Source organism: Salvelinus alpinus, chromosome 24 (genome assembly GCF_045679555.1).
Source record: "Salvelinus alpinus chromosome 24, SLU_Salpinus.1, whole genome shotgun sequence".
Lineage (NCBI taxonomy): Eukaryota > Metazoa > Chordata > Actinopteri > Salmoniformes > Salmonidae > Salvelinus > Salvelinus alpinus.
In genome coordinates, this window is record NC_092109.1 from 25914162 (window position 1) to 25932138 (window position 17977).

Genomic DNA, 17977 nt, shown 5'->3' on the forward strand with positions numbered 1-17977 from the left:
GTCCTCAGGCATACACACAGGGCCTGGTTCTGAGCACCAACACAGATTAGAGAGAAAGAGAGGAAGGGACTAGAGAAAGATAAATTAATTGATGTAGATTTACATAAGACTCAATGATAATCGAATCCTTATTTACTGTAATGTTACTATGAACGGACAAAGCCCCACCCCAATTCGGTTCAGTCCAACTGTCAGTCAGAAATCCTCTCTCTCTGATTTTATTGTATCCTCCACACGGCTGCCGGGAGATGATAATTTGGCCCAGTATACCTGGAGTGGATTAAAAACCCAAAACAAAGACAAACACTAAGCCAATTGACAGTGAGTTGCGAAAGTATTCACCCTCCTTGGCATTTTTCCTATGCCTTACAACCTAGAATCAAAATAGATTTTGGGGGGGTTTGTATCATTTGATTTACACAACATGCCTACCACTTTGAAGATGCAAAATATTTTTTCTTGTGAAACAAATAAGAAATAAGACAAAAAAACAGAAAACTTGAGCGTGCATAACTATTCACCCCCCAAAGTCAATACTTTGTAGAGCCACCTTTTACAGCAATTACAGCTGCAAGTCTCTTGGGGTATGTCTCTATAAGCTTGGCACATCTAGCCACTGGGATTTTTGCCCATTCTTCAAGGCAGAACTGCTTCAGCTCCTTCAAGTTGGATGGGTTCCGCTGGTGTACAGCAATCTTTAAGTCATACTACAGATTCTCAATTGGGTTGAGGTCTGGGCTTTGACTAGGCCATTCCAAGACATATAAATGTTTCCCCTTAAACCAAACCAAGTGTTGCTTTAGCAGTATGCTTAGGGTCATTGGCCTGCTGGAAGGTGAACCTCCGTCCCAGTCTCAAATCTCTGGAAGACTGAAACAGGTTTCCCTCAAGAATTTTCCTGTATTTAGCACTATCCATCATTCCTTCAATTCTGACCCGTTTCCCAGTCCCTGCCGATGAAAGACATCCCCTCAGCATGATGCTGCCACCACCATGCTTCACTGTGGGGATGGATGGCGTTCTCGGGGTGATGAGAGATGTTGGGTTTGCGCCAGACATAGCATTTTCCTTGATGGCCAAAAAGCTTAATTTTAGTCTCATCTGACCAGAGTACCTTCATCCATATGTTTGGGGAGTCTCCCACATGCCCACACTCTTCCATAAAGCCCAGCTCTGTGGAGTGTACCGCTTAAAGTGGTCCTATGGACAGATACTCAATCTCCTTTGTGGAGCTTTGCAGCTCCTTCAGGGGTATCTTTGGTCTCTTTGTTGACTCTCTGATTAATGCCCTCCATGCCTGGTCCGTGAGTTTTGGTGGGCGGCCCTCTCTTGACAGGTTTGTTGTGGTGCCATATTCTTAAAAAAATTGTAATAATGGATTTAATGGTGCTCCGTGGGATGTTCAAAGTTTCTGATATTTTTTTATAACCCAACCCTGATCTGTACTTCTCCACAACGTTGTCCCTGACCTGTTTGGAGAGCTCCTTGGTCTTCATGGTGCCACTTGCTTGGTGATGCCCCTTGCTTAGTGGTGTTGCAGACTCTGGGGCCTTTCAGAACAGGTGTATATCTACTGAGATCATCTGACAGATCATGTGACACTTAGATTGCACACAGGCGGACTTTAACTAATTATGTGACTTATGAAAGTAATTGGTTGCACCAGATCTTATTTAGGGGCTTCATAGCAAAGGGGGTGAATACATATGCACCCACCACTTTTCAGTTTTTATTTATTTAATTTTTTGGGAATAAAGTCATTTTTTCCATTCCACTTCAGCAATTTGACCTATTTTGTGCATTACATGAAATCCAAATAAAAATTACTTTAAATTACAGGTTGTAATGCAACTAAATAGGAAAAATGCAAAGGGGGATGAATACTTTTGCAAGGCACTGTAACTGGAGCAACACCTATTCTGAGTCTGGGGAGAAAAGCAGAGAAACTGGTTGGTTCAGGTGCCAGCAGAGATAGAACCAGTTAGCACAATGGGTCACAAGACATGGCACAGTATTTGACCTAACAGAATAACAAAGAGAAAGGTGTATCCTGCTAAAAACAGTTAACAGTAAGCATTATTTATGTGTTTACTGCATTCCAGAGTGGGTTATCAGAGTTATTCAATTGCTGAAGGAATTAGCAGAACAATTTCATAGAAGACAGTTTGATGGCTATTCCCACAGCCTGCAGGCCTAGAGTAATATGATATAACATGAATGTGTCCACATAAATAATGTACTTCAGTGCAAGAAGAGAGGGGCATATTGTATAATTTCCCCTGTACTATATAATATAATCAATTTAAGTGGTAAAGTCAGCCAGGTCTACTCCCTACAAGGGCATGACACTTTAAAGCTGGAGCTGTCCCTAGAACAGTCCCAAGCCATTATGTCACACAATGGAGTAGCTGAGGCAATGTTAGAGATTGGTTAGCAGGGGTGAAACTGAACATAACTGTTTTTCCTGTTTGATATGTTCTTTGGGGAACTTTACTGGCAGGTTATTAAAAGCCCCATTCAAAATGGCAGAAACATGCTGTGCTACGCTAGTACTGCTGTGCCAGTATTTCAAGTATGTAATATAGACCCATATGGCAATTATATTACATTGTGTCATGTATTGGCACCACATGGGCAATGGCATGGCATGATGTGAGTGAGTGTGTGTGTGAGTTTAACCAATTTGTGTGTCAGAAAAACCTTAGAGCGCTCAATGGAGACGTGTGATTTACTTTGGTATGACAAGCTGATCCCTGTCATCCATCATTACAGCCAAAGTTACCAGTGACCACTGACCAGAGCATGTGAGCGGAGCAAGGAGCAGCGCGTGCCCAGTTGGACTGGAGCGCAGGGCGAGATTCTGGAGCGTCGGCCTTCCAGCCCACTCCAATTTTGCTCCAATGGCGCTCACTTCACGAGCTCAGGGCATGCCCGGACCAGCATGTATTTGTGTGCTGCTATAGCCCCTTGCTTTAGCTACTGTAATGGAGTTCGCTAAATATTTTCATAAAGAAACACACAGGTGCAAAATCAAGGTGACAACATCAAGATGAGGAGGACCAGGAGAGGGAGTGTGGTGATGTAAAGAATCATTGCGGAATCTGAAAAGACACATATCCCGAAAGCATGATGGTGTACTTAGCACATGCTAAAATAAAGGAACGAGGTGGGCAGCTAATTACGTGTCATTGTAGCAAAGTATTTATTAACAAAAAAATCTGATCTCTGAAAAGTTTCCTTCATTTTTGTTATATTATCTATACAATAATAGGTCATAATTGATTTTGGCCCATAGGCCTGGCATATTCCAACTTGCAAGGAGCTTTCTGTTTTGATTGGGTTATTTTGTCTAAAAGCCTTTAGGCCTACCTATAGAAGAAAAAATTCTGCATCCCTGCCCAGCCTGGCAAAAGTGGCCAAAAGGGTGTTTAGCATCCACAGTGGCTCTGCAAATGCTGAGAGGATATTCTCCGCTGCTGGCCGGCTCGCCTGGGACCACCACATGAGTGTGAAGCCACAGACTCTGGCCAAACTGGTGTTTCTAAAAATGTATTCAAAGTCACTGTAGACTGAGCCTAATAAGGCATCGTTTAATTTATATATAATTCTAAGTAAATCACAGCCTATATGCGCAATGTATAGACTATAATGATTTAATACAACGAAATGTTGCTTAAATGTTGAGCGCTTAATGTCCCTGACTACCAGCCTAGTGTGTCGCACTCGCAAATGCTTTACAATGTATTTCTTTGTAGGCTATAGCCTTGAAATAATTTAAATAATATAGCCTAAATAATTCATTTTTGCTCCTTCTTAGGCTCCCTGTCTGGCTCCTGACCTATTTAGAGTGTTGATATGCTGTTTAATATGACATATAACCTATTTGAAATGATGAGCGCTTCTAACATTCACCTTTTCATGTTTATTATAATACTTTTCATTTAAATCATATGGTTTAAATACTTCAAAACCAAATGGTAGGTCCAGGTAGTCACAACAATTGATAGGTGTTGGTTAAAATGTGATTTTAATGAATGGAGCTAATTTGGAGCAGCAGTTTTTTTCTTCTTGCTGTGAGTGAGGAGTGGTTTTTAGCAGAGCAAATGGAAAGACCATGGAGCGTCACTCAACTCCGCTCACACACTCTGCCCCTGACTGCTTTGGTTAAGCCACGTTTCCTCTCCTCTCAGCCCAACTTCAGGCTTCAAACACACTCTCATTGCATGGGTGATCAAGCCACATCATAATAGAGTGTCATCTAGGCTGCAAATAGAAGTGGGGAAATGTTCTAAGTTAATATTTTTAAGATCCCTGATCTGTGGTTCAGTAGTTATTTCCTGAGAGCTACTTATTATTGTGTAACAGAAAATACAGACACGGAATGATGGATCTTAGGCTACTGGATGTTTTTGTTTGAGGATATATTTAAGCAATAAAGCCCGAGGGGGTGTGGTATATGGCCAATATACCACAGCTAAGGGCTGTTCTTAAGCACGACGCAATGCAGAGTGCCTGTATACAGCCTTTAGCAGTGGTATATTGGCCATATACCACAAACCCCCAAGGTGCCTTATTGCTATTATAAACTGGTTACCAACGTAATTAGAGCAGTAAAAATAAATGTTCTATCATACCCATGGTATACGGTCTGATATACCAAGGCTGTCAGCCAATCAGCATTCAGGGCTTTAACCACCCAGTTTAAAAATTGTATTATACCATGGTCTCACCCCATGATACAAGCACGTCGTGGAACACACCTTCCACGTCGTTCATTATTTTCCAAAGAACGCATAGCTCCTCGTTAATTATCCCTTACTTGTAAGAGTGATGAGGTATATGTTGAAAGACTACTGGTTCTGTCTTTGGTGGACGTCTCCCATAGTGCAGAAGGAGCTATTACTGACATGGCAGCTACTTGAGAGAGTGACAAACATCACTATGGGTCAAGTTTCTTCTCTCTAGGGTTACCAGTATAAATCGTTGCCATACCCCAATAACGTAAAGCACACCAAGATGTGAAATGTCTGACCTACACTACATGACCAAAAGTATGTGGACACCTGCTCGTCGAAAATCTCATTCCAAAATCAGGGGCATTAATATGGAGTTGGTCCCCCCCTGTGCTGCTATAACAGCCTCCACTCTTCTAGGAAGGCTTTCCACTAGATGTTAGAACATTGCTGCAGGGACTTGCTTCCATTCAGCCAGAAAATAATTAGTGAGGTCGTGCACTGATTTCGGGCGATTAGGCCTGGCTCGCAGTCGGTGTTCCAATTCAGCCCAAAGGTGTTTGATGGGGTTGAGGTCAGTGCTCCATGCAGGCCAAACCATTTCTGTATGGACCTTGCTTTGTGCACAGGGGCATTGTCATGCTGAAACAGGAAAGAGCCTTCCCCAAACTTTTGCCACAAAGTTGGAAGAACATAATCGTCTAGAATGTCATTGTATGCTGTAGCATTAAGATTTCCCTTCACTGGAAATAAGGGGCCTAGCCCGAACCATGAAAAACAGCTCCAGACCATTATTTATCCCCCACCAAACTTTACAGTTGGCACTGTGCATTGGGCCGTTAGCGTTCTCCTGGTATCTGCCAAACCCAGATTCGTCTACCGGACTGCCAGATGGTGAAGCGTGATTCATCATTCCAGAGAAGGCGTTTCCACTGCTCCAAAGTCCAATGGCGGCGAACTTTACACCACTCCAGCCAACGCTTGGCATCGCACATATTGATCTTAGACTTGTGTGCAGCTGCTCGGCCATGGAAATCCATTTCATTAAGCTCCCGACGAACAGTTCTTGTGCTGATGCTGCTTCCAGAGGCAGTTTGGAACTCGGTAGTGAGTGTTGCATGATTTTTACGTACTACGCGCTTCAGCAGTCCCTTTCTGTGAGCTTGTGTGGCATACTACTTCGCCGCTGAGCCGTTGTTGCTTCTAGACGTATCCACTTCACAATAACAGCTGTTACAGTTGACCGGGGCAGCTCTAGCAGGGCAGAAATTTGACAAACTGGCTTGTTGGAAAGGTGGCATCCTATGACGGTGCCACGTTGAAAGTCACTGAGCTCTTCAGTAAGGCCATTCTACTGCAAATGTGTGTCTATGGAGATTGCATGGCTGTGTGCTCAATTTTATGCACCTGTCAGCAACGGGTGTGGCTGAAATAGCCAAATCCACTCATTTGAAGGGGTGTCCACATACTTTTGTATATATAGTATATTTGGGCTTGGTTGTTGTTATGTTTGCTTGGTACACGTCACATTTTTACTCTGCATGGTCCTTATAGCACATTCTATGTGTAAACCTAACCTTATGACACCTTACACATTGAAGGTGAAATTGTTATAGATTTGAATTCATCACATTTATTATAATATCACATCAAAAATATGATAGGTATTTAGATTGAACAATGATTTTATTTGATTTATTGGGATCCCCATTACCAATGATGAATGATTGCAAGAGTGACACTACACATGCTTTGCCTGTCTATCCTTTGTATGTAGAAGTTACACTGTAGTTACATAGCCAGATAAATTATATATAAAATAACATTGCCATACGGTTTGTAAAAAGGTGAGAAAAACACTGATCTGTTAGTAGTCTGTGTATGTAATCTTACATTTAAATAGTGACAAGCTAGTTCATTTGTGAAAGTAGATCCTGTATTCCTCCAATGTTTGCTCAATAGGCCCTTCATGACATGAATACGGTATAATCACATTAAAGTCAGCCTGTATCATCAAGTGCTATAATAAATGCTAGTCTTGATTTCAGTTTGCCGTCGTCGGTGCATTTATATTCTCTTCCCGTTTACATTAATATTGCAAAGAAATTCATGCAATGTGGTCTGCTTTTGTAGGTTGCGAGGAGCAGAGGAGAGGTTTCTATTCATCTCACATCCTCTGGTTCATTTCACTATCTGTGTTCCTCCAGAGGTTCCCAAGGCATTGTGGGATTTTATTCCACAATTTTTGCCTCCATTTTTAGATGTCCGAGGGCCTGGATGTTGGCTGTTTCACTTCATTCTTTGGGCCTATCGCACGCAGCCAGTTCTCAAGTCAACATCGTCCATCATCTCCAGCTGACACTCGGCTAAACAGCCCTGTCCCCTCAATGTTTATCATTACATTCTCTCCATCTCTCCTCTCTCGTCCTGTTTTCCAATCTTTGCTCTCTTTCTTCATTTTGCTCTCTCTCCGCTGCATCAACCTCTGCCCCTCTGCCCAATCTGCCTCCCCACTGTTAAACCCCCTAGCCCCTCGACCCCTCCCTGCGCAGGTTCTCTTATACACACACACACACACACACACCTGCGTTGCCAAATAACCCCCACTCCACGAGTCATAGCAATGCTCCATTTGCGATATGAGGAATTGTAGAGACACAAAATGTCACAAATGACCCTCAGTGCTGTGGCCACTGGAGAGCAGGAAACACACACACTCTGTCACTTTCTCAGAATCACACTCGCACACACCCATCCTGGGTCAACATGGTTTTCGATCGATGTGCTGATGTTATTGTTGATGTGGGATGGCAGGCAGAGCGCTGCAAGGGCAGATGCTAAAATGCCGGTGTGAAGCCACTGCTCATCTGTCTAGCCCAGTGCCTGCCTGCAGAGCAACACTCCATGGGGTGTGTGCACCTCCCACCGCACAGTCACATTCATTGTCTCGCTAAGCCAGTCATCAGCAGATCCTACGTGACAGTACTTTTATTGGCTCTCTTACCTCTCTCCCTCTCTCCCACCTCTCTCCCTCTCTTACTGCTATCCCTCACACCTCTCTTACTTCTCTCCCTCTCTTACTTCTCTCCCTCTCTTACCTCTCTCCCTCCCACCTCTCTACTTCTCTTACCCCTCTCCCCATCTCACACCTCTTACTTCTCTCCCTCTCTTCTCTCCCACCTCTCTTACCTCTCTCCTTATCTCCCACCTCTCTCACTCTCTTACCTCTCTTACCCCTCTCCCACCCCTCTTACCTCTCTCCCACCTCTCTTACTTCTCTCCCTCTCTTACCTCTCTTACTTCTTTCCCTCCCTTACCTCTCTTACTTCTCTCACTCTCTTACCTCTCTCCTTATCTCCCACCTCTCTTACTTCTCTCACTCTCTTACCTCTCTCCCACCTCTCTTACTTCTCTCACTCTCTAACCTCTCTCCCATCTCTCTTACTTCTCTCCCTCTCTTCTCTCCCACCTCTCTTACCTCTCTCCTTCTCTCCCACCTCTCTTACTTCTCTCCCTCTCTTACCTCTCTTCTCTCCCACCTCTCTTACTTCTCTCCCTCCCTTACTTCTCTCACTCTCTTACCTCTCTTCTCTCTTCTCTCCCACCTCTCTTACCTCTCTCCTTATCTCCCACCTCTCTTACTTCTCTCCCTCTTACCTCTCTCCCACCTCTCTTACTTCTCTCACTCTTACCTCTCTCCTCGTTCGCTCATGATCGATGAGATGGACAGAGCACGCACACATCCCTATTTACCATTACCCAACATAACCATATACTGTATCTATGAAGGCTGTATCAAGGAGGATATGTACACAGACACTGGCTATCCTAGTCCACCTACACAGAGAGGAGGGAACTGGAGAAGCAGCCTTGCCTTGGTGCCATCTCAGAACATCACCTTCATGAGGGGAAAAAAAGATCCTGTTCCTCCACTTGAATCCAATTACACAGCAACTCCTCACCCCAGCCAAACAAAGAGGGCCAACTTAGTGGTGATGACAAAAAGAAAGAGTGTGAGAAAATAAAGCAGGCAGGCTTACCGTTTCACCGTCCAGGGTCCGTTCACCAGGGATACTGCAGACAAACACACGCATGGGAGAGATAAGCAGTGTGCAATCCACTCTTAGTCCAACATTCTCCTATAACACACTCTCTCTTCCACACATACTCTCTCTCTCTCTCTATCCCCCTCTTTCTCGTCTCTCTTATTATTGTCTGTTCTATTTCCTCTCTGGTTGGCTCCAAGGCAGTTGAGACACTGCAGCGGTGGGGGAGGAGGGCATGTGTGCGTGTTTGAGTGTGTCAGAGAGCGGAGGGAGAGGGAAATGAAGGGAGGAGTCAGCAGAGATAAAGAGAAGGGAGGAGTCAGCAGAGATAAAGAGAAGGGGGAAACGGACAGGATTAAATCATGAGAGAAACAGAAAGGGGAAATGGCACCAAGCTAACAGAACACAGAGTGGTGACAAAAACAGAATACAATAGAATCTGTTTGTTGCATTGCAATATGAAGGAAAAATGTCAAACATGGAAATAAAAACAGACAGAGACCACTATGAGCAGCAATAGAAAGGACTGGTTATGTGTGTTTTTCAATGTATAACAACCCTGCTTATTCTCTTTCTCTGGTCTATGACAAGTCAACAGTAGGATTGGCTGTGGTTTCATTCATGTCTAGAATAGCATGCATGATAGAGAGAGCGAGAGAGTGTGGAGGGGAGATGAAGGGACGGGAGAGGAGGGATGACGCTAGGGGACTGGGAGGGGGATTGGATAATGGTGTAATGTGCTGTTTCCGTGCCAACAGTTTCTGTGACAGAGGGACCACTTCCTTTACTGCTATTGGCTCTAACCAAGAACAGATAGATATGCTAACAAATTAAAAATACTACTATGCGATGTGAAGGGGCAGTGCTTGCTGTTCTCATCACCTCATCTATCTTTGGTAAAAACAGGCCTTCTGCTTATACCCATAACAAGGGAACAACCACACACACACACACACACACACACACACACACGTTATATTGCTGAAGCCACTGCATGACGTTGACTCCACATCCATCATTAAGGACAAGGGCTGTGTGTGTGTAAGGAGACTCCTCGGTTTGAGCCAATAGCAGTAAAGGAAGTCTTCTCACACCCCCTGGCTAGGAGAAAGAAACCCCGTATCAGATTGCTGGGGATGTGGTGAGGAAATGAGAACTGTAATTCTTAGAACTCCTAAAGTACACCATGCTCTCAATAAATGCTATTAAATAAATGCTCAATGAATTCACTAGATCCAGTGAGGAGCAGCACATCTGGTGGGGGTAGGTACTAGTAGACATGTCTGCCTCCACTGACCCCTGACCCCTCAACCAGACCTGTTAATCCAGCCTGACAGGCAGATGCTGTGAGGGGGGGGGGGAAGCTTGTCATTGTCCCACCGCAGCCTCTCTCTCCCTCCCTGTTGGCTGCTGGGTTATAGACATAAATGAGCTAGTGCTAGCTACTCAATCTTTCAGTCTCTCTCTAGTCTCTCACTTTTTGTCTGCCTCTCTCACTCTCACCCTGTAAGGAAGACTGGACATGAGGAATTGTTAATCCGTACAATTTAAGAACCAGTAATCTGTCAAAAGAGGTAGAGAGAGAGTGAGAGAACGAGAGAGCGAGCGAGATAGAAATCAAGGAGAGGAGAATGGCTCTACCTATTTGTCTCCCCTTAGAATTCCCTAGAGGTTATAACCTCCAATAACAAAATGTGATGTGCCAAACCATAGACATAAAGAACGGGATATGGTCCAATCCACAGTTTGCCACCTAAATGATTCCTTTAATTCGCTCGAGGCATGAAAAAGCCTCCCTGAAGTTGCCTCATAAGAAAACAATGTCTTCTTGACCCAATTCATTGCCACTATCATATGCAACTTTAACTACAACACGTTCACCTACAAAAGAACCTGGTTATTGTGACCATCTTTATGCATGAATAGCGTCTTGTTTTCTTATACCTAAAGGGATTTGAATATATAAGTTCCCTACATTTACATATACAGTTGATTTGACATACAATCCTGATTTATGATGCATTGCCACTGGTGAAAAGCGTGGCGTACAGTAGGGCTGGGCGATATGGCAAATCAATTATCATGATATCTATATATTTGTTCAGTTGATAACAATAATTATCACGATATTAATCAAATAATGTTTAAAAGGTGCATATCTGCTTCAGACTCAAGAATGCCTAATGCCTGAACAAACCACTAGGCAGGTAGCCTAGTGGTTACAGCGTTGAGCCAGTAACCAGCAGGTAGCCTAGTGGTTAGAGCATTGGGCCAGTAACCAGCAGGTAGCCTAGTGGTTAGAGCGTTGAGCCAGTAACCAGAAGGTAGCCTAGTGGTTAGAGCGTTGAGCCAGTAACCAGAAGGTAGCCTAGTGGTTAGAGCGTTGAGCCAGTAACCAGAAGGTAGCCTAGTGGTTACAGCGTTGGGCCAGTAACCAGAAGGTAGCCTAGTGGTTAGAGCGTTGGGCCAGTAACCAGAAGGTAGCCTAGTGGTTAGAGCGTTGAGCCAGTAACCAGAAGGTAGCCTAGTGGTTAGAGCATTGAGCCAGTAACCAGAAGGTAGCCTAGTGGTTAGAGCGTTGGGCCAGTAACCGAAAGCTTGCTAGATTGAATCCCCAAGCTGACAAGGTAAAGATCTGTCGTTCTGCCCCTGAACGAGGCAGTTAACCCACTTTTTTCCTATAGGCCGTCATTGTAAATAGAAAGTTGTTCTTAACTGACTTGCCTAGTTAAATAAAGGTTAAAAAATATATATTACGTGAGCTACACATAAAATGATACTTTAAGGAAAATAGTTCCATGTTTGTGGCACGTACCTGGGGTCAATTACATTGATAAGCCTCTTGAAACCTTCCTTTTCGACTGTGCTAATTGGTAACATGTCCTTAGCAATGCAATGCATAATAGCATTTGTGGTGTCTTTGTCTTTTCGATGTTTGCTTGTAGGACATAAACGCTGTCAGTGTTGACTGCTTCAGGCAAACATCCCTAGATTGGCTGGTGCTTGAGGGGCGTTTATCAAGGTTTGTAGTATTACCAGACTTCGTAGCCACCTGTCTACGGCACAATTTGCACCGAACATTGCTCTGCTCTTTGTCGGACTTCAAAAATCTTCCAAATTACTGAAACAGATTAACCCTTTTTATCACTTATTTCTTCGTTGGAAGCTGCTCCTTCTCCATGGCTATCACTGCCACTGTTTTCACCTACATCACTCATTTTTCGTGGTTAATAGTGGCTACTCCATCACTCGAGATGCTAAGTGGTTTTTAGTGGGCGTATACCTCTCCACGTGCACATTGTCACTTCTCCGCACGTTCCTGCTGCGTCAGAGGTGAAATGGACTGCTGTACATAATTATTCTATATCGACATTATCGAAAATGAATCTAAAAAAATTTATATCGTTATTGAGGGAAGTAATTACCTCGATAATTATTGATATATCGCCCAGCCCTAGCGTACAGTACCATTTATTTTCAGTGTAATAAAACACAAGGTTGACCAAAAGGTACATAAAGGTTACAAGAATGTCTAAGACAGTTTTGTGGTCTATCTTTGTTCTTTTATTTCTAATCCCACCTGAAAATACCAGGTATACAATCTTTGCTCTGGTGCCCATACATACTCCCTCTGTGAGTTAAAGTCACAGGGTTTTCCTCAATCTGAAGAGACAAATCTCTGTTATGCTGATGATTCTGCTGAGACAAAATGACTGTCATTGAAAGATTTACTGTGGATTTCCTGTAAACTGCATTTAGAATGTCTAGGTATTTGCCCTTTTGATTACATAAGAATGTGTGAGGGTGCGTGTGTGGGGAAAAAGACTGTGACATGCAAATTACATCTTGAAAAATAAGCATATCTGATCATATACAGGAAATGTATCTGAATAGACACCTTCAGGTCATGCAACCAAATGCTAGAATATAGCAAGTTCTGCATCTTGTGTTCATCATCTCAACAGAGTTCTCACTTCCATCAAATCCAGTGATCGACAATGAACTGAAAGGGCAAATGATCACCAGCTATTGATGACATATCAATGACAGAAGCATTTTCCAGCACCACAAGCACACAGCATTGGGCTGATGACAATAACTAATTGCATTTTCCAACTTGCCTGCTTGTAGACTGTAAACATAGTTTTCACAAACTGTCATAAACATGAATTTACTGGTATTGTTTAAAAGACAGAGATAAACCTTTTCATCATCATTGTTTTGACATTTTCCTGCTGTTTACAGCATGTTTGTCACTATGAGTCCATCCTCAGTGGCCCTGCTGTGCACCCCTACTTTCATTTAGGAACAGATGCACGTGCCAGTCCAAATGGCTGCATAAAGCACCACTCATTCATAACAGTGATTGTCCATTGTTACGGATACAAGTATTCTGTGTGTATCCTGTGTGTATTTTTGTTCTACTTCTCCCCTACTCACAGGTGACAATCATCATTCCCCAATCAGTCATCAATTAGTCGCTAATCGGAAGACACCTGCTCCTTTTCTCCTACCCAATCACAGTCCCTTTCCCTTGGTTTAAAAACCCTGTCAGTTGTGTTCTCTAGAGCTCAATCTCTCTGTCAATGCCATATGTCTGTAGATCCATTGTGTGGTTTGCAACTACATGTCACTTTGTTCCTACCTGTGAGTATTGGTTTTGTTATGGTGTTTGAGTGTTTCTTTGATAGTGGAAAAAGGGGGTAACCAGACAGTTCGCCCATGGGCATACACTACCCGTAGGTAAACTTTGTTAAAAACACTAGTTAGAACTGGGCGGACCACCCACTGTGTTTTTGGTTAGTTAGCTGTTGGTGAAGTACGCTAGTCTAACTTAGGGGTATTTTTGAATACTTATTTCTTTCCTTGGGTCCAGCTCAGCCCCTTTTTCCTGCCCCCCTTTACCGTGTGTTTAGAAATAAACCCTGAGTGTTTGACGGTAATTAAGTTGTCTGTGTTATTTTGTTCTCACCGTTACTTTGTCACTGTTATAATTTGCATGAGTTGTGTTACGGGTCCCATTACCATCCCCCCCTAGATTGTCGGGCCAAAGGGACTTGTAACATCCATCATTACCCATCCCCCCCTTCTCTCTCTACTACTATTGCTCTGTCTCTCTCTACATCCCTCTGACTTTGTCTCACCCTCCCTCTGTTTCTCCCCTTCTCTCTCAGATGGTCTCTGTGCCTCTCTCCCAGCTTCATGTCTCCCTAATCCTTAATCCTGTGGAAATCGGTCGGGCAGAACGGGGCAGCTTTGATCAAGCTTTCATATCAGACGAGGTAACAGTGTCGGCTCCCCTGGATCCCACAGAACCCTGGATCCCAGCAGTACAGAGTGGGGCTGAGGAGTACACCCAGCCTGCCCTGGGAGACAGGGAGACAGACAGGCTCGCCGCCCGCCTGCACTGCCACCTCAGCTACAGCATCTCCATTTCAAAACATTGCATCATCACACGGAAGTAGCATCAGTGATAACTGAGTAACCATGCAGTATCATTTCGTTATGTGATATCTGCATTGTTGTTCCACTTAAGGCAAGCAGAGGCTTTGTTTTGGAACATGATCTTCCGTCAACAGACAATGTGACTAATATTTTTATGGGTCTTGTAAAACGTCCGTTGTTGTCGATCCCGTCCCTGAGAATGTGTTTCGCATCTCGGCACTGGTGTCTGGCATTGTGTGGTACAGCCAAGGATAATACCTGCTACTCGTCACGTGGCAGGGATGTCACAACACCTACTCGGTAAGGTGGCATAAATGTGGCACGAACAGGAAAGCTAGACTCCTTTTAAAGAACAGGTTTTAAAGGACATCGACCAGAGAAAGTTCCAGACACGGCTTCCCCCAACACCCACACTGTCTCAGACTCCAGTCCTTATCATAACCACATACCATTACTATGGAAAAGAAAACTAATCTCCCAATCGCTGCGATTTTGTCCGGCACCCAAACATAGAGTTTAGGCTGTTGTAAATGGGTAAAGCATGTCTTGCGATGCGATGACGCAAAAGGTTAACAGTCTGGGATGTAAACAAGCAGATAGAGGAAAATAGGGCCTAGCTGTGTTAAAGACATGCACTTTGGCGACTTGTAAGTATTTCTTAAACCTCCCCCTTTGGGCTGGATGTGTCATTGTTTGTATGAACTACACAATCTATGAACACATTTACAAAATCCCTAGTTTGAAAGCTGACTGTTTTTCTGGAAGCTGTGATGAGCCCTTTTCCTTACATTTTCCCCCACGTGGGCCAGCCCCTAGCAATTAGAGTTCTATCCAATGAGCTTTATCCCCTTGCCATTTAAGTAACAGCTAGCAAGAGGCACACACAGCAGAGTGCAAGAGAGTTCAATGATGTGGTGCATCTGCATAGATGTAGTATGCAATTTCCAGAGACCCCTTTTGGCTTTCAAAATTACTGGCTAAAAAGTATACAAAAGTACTGGAGAATCTCTTTAACAGGGATGACTCCAACACACAATGTCTTTCCCCTTACTCCATGTGACTGGCGGGTGGGCTGGAGCGCTCTCCCTGCATCCACAACAATACTGACACTGTGCTCAGACCCCATTTGAATCATTTCAGATATGTAATCAAGCACTTTGAATCATCAACTGTGGCCCAGCTGTGTACAGGATGTGCAACACCTGATATAAAGATCTCTCTCGCTCTCTTTCTCTCTCCTTCAGAGAAGCATTGCAGAATTCGATCGGTATCTCATTTTCAAACCACTGAAATTAGCACAGTGCAGTTGGTGAGATAATCACACATTTGACTAACACATTTGATCACCTGCCAATTCATCCCTGTGCCCTTGGCTTTCATTGAACACAGAGAGAGAGAGAATCAAGTAGTCTTTCACCTTCCCTACCAGAGCTCGGAGGCACTACATCATGGCAGCCAGGACAGATGTATGAGTATTTAATGACCAGGGATGACACATGATAAAATGAGAGCAGAGGCTGTGGGTGGCAGGCCTGAGTAACAGAAAATGTTCAATCACAGATTTGGTACGCAGGCGTGCATCAAAGAATGAGCACTTCCCCTGTTGACCTAGATCAAATCTGACTGCAGGCATCGCTCTATCTCCATCTCTATCTCTTGCGCTCTCGATCTTCTCCATCCTATCTCTCTGTTTGTCCCTACATCTCACTCACTTCCTCACTGAAAAACATGTATTTATGCATAAAAAGGATAATAATATTCAGAGTCCTCTAATTAGTAGACAGACACGCAGATGATACAGCAACACACGTGTGCCTCTCCCCCAAGTCCCTGAGATAGCATTGTGTTTGTGTAGATGAGGCTGATGAGATGATCAATGGCACCATTTCAAGTAACAATCATTCACTGGATGGATCTGGTTCTCTGTTATTGCTGTGCTATCCTCCTCTGCGTTAAGGCCTGTTCCACCATGGTTTGAATGTATAGCCCGACATCTAGTGGCCAAATATGAGAATAAGGTGAGTAAAGATAGAGGCATTTAGAAATGGGTCGTTCCACCAATTCAGTGCCTTTTGAGAAGTGGAACTTAGTAAAAATAACGAATGTTTTTGATTTCACCTAATTTTGGCATTCTGTCATAAATATCACATGTTCAACTTCAGAAAAAAACATGTCTTCCCATCTCAAGAGCTAAAAAAAAAGGTTAAATGCTGAATTTTGGCACTTCAGCAAGCCTTTATTCGTAAATCTGATTTACTTAATTCTCCATGTGGTCTATATTAACAGCACTTCATTTGATATAACAGATTGTTTTAAATCTATATTGCTGCACAATTTCAACTAAAAATATAAAAATTCATGCAACAGTATTACAGTTTTACAGTTAGGCAAAAAGATATCGTATATTTCAAATATTGCAACAATAAAAATAGGACAGTATTATACATCTACTATAAATTACAGCTGCCTTGCATTTGACTCTCTGCGCCAAATGCATGTGGTGCTTATATGTCTTACAAATGGCCAAACCCTTGTGCAAACAAACAGAGCTTTGAGCTCATCTCTTTCTCACACACACACACCTGCAGTGTAAAAACACACCGACAGTGCATTCGGAACATATTAAGACCCCTTGACTTATTCCACATTTTGTTACGTTACAGCCTTATTCAAAAATTGATCACAAAAAATTTCCCTCCCTCATCAAACTATACACAATACCCCATAACAACAAAACAAAAAACTGTTTTTTTTTTACATTTTTGCAACATTTACATTAGTATTCAGGCACTTTACTCAGTATTTGTTGAAGCACCTTTGAAAGCAATTACAGCCTTGAGTCTTCTTGGGTATGACGCTACATGCTTGGCACACCTCTACTTGGGGAGTTTCTCCCATTCTTCTCAGAAGATACTCTCAAGCTCCGTCAGGTTGGATGGGGAGAGTTGCTGCACAGCTATTTTCAGGTCTCTCCAAAGATCTTCAATCAGGTTCAAGTCCGGGCTCTGGCTGGGCCACTCAAAGACATTCAGAGACTTGTCCCGAAGCCACTCCTGCGTTGTCTTGGCTGTGTGCTTAGGGTCATTGTCCTGTTGGAAGGTGAACTTAGCCCCAGTCTGAGGTCCTGAGCAGGTTTTCATCAAGGATCTCTCTGTATATTTCCCTCAATCCTGACTAGTCGCTCAGTCCCTGCCGCTGAAAAACATCCCCACAGCATGATGCTGCCACCACCATGCTTCACCGTAGGGATGGTGCCAGGTTTCCTCCAGATGTGACGCTTGGCATTCAGGCCAAAGAGTTCAATCTTGGTTTCATCAGACCAGAAAATATTGTTTCTCATTGTCTGAGTCCTTTAGGGGCCTTTTGGAAAACTCCAAGCGGGCTGTCGTGTGCCTTTTACTGAGGAGTGGCTTCCGTCTGGCCACTTTACCATAAAGACCTGATTGGTGGAGTGCTGCAGAGATTGGTGTCCTTCTGGAAGATTCTCCCATCTCCATAGAAGAACTCTGGAGCTCTATCAGAGTGACCATTGGGTTCTTGGTCACCTTCCTGACCAAGGCTCTTCTCCCCCGATTGCTCAGTTTGACCGGGCATTGACTGGTACTGGTACCTCCTGTATTTTGTACTTAAGTTTATTTAGTAAATATTTTATATTCCAATTTGTTGTTGCTAATGTTAGCTAGGTGGCTAACGTTAGCTAGGTTAGGAGTTAGGTTAAAGGTTAAGGTGAGGGTTAGGGAAAGGGTTAGCTAA

The 17977-nt window shown here is 43.5% G+C and overlaps 1 protein-coding gene across 2 annotated transcripts in view; it reads right to left on the bottom strand.

Moving 5' to 3' along the window:
- Positions 1-9029, bottom strand: part of LOC139552406 (guanine nucleotide-binding protein G(z) subunit alpha) — a 56556-nt gene extending 47527 nt beyond the window's left edge. For both annotated transcript variants that reach the window (XM_071364123.1, XM_071364124.1), the window contains exon 1: positions 8774-9029. The gene's annotated coding sequence lies outside the window, so the exon portion shown is untranslated. The remainder of the gene's footprint in view (positions 1-8773) is intronic.
- Between the last annotated feature and the right edge of the window lie 8948 nt (positions 9030-17977).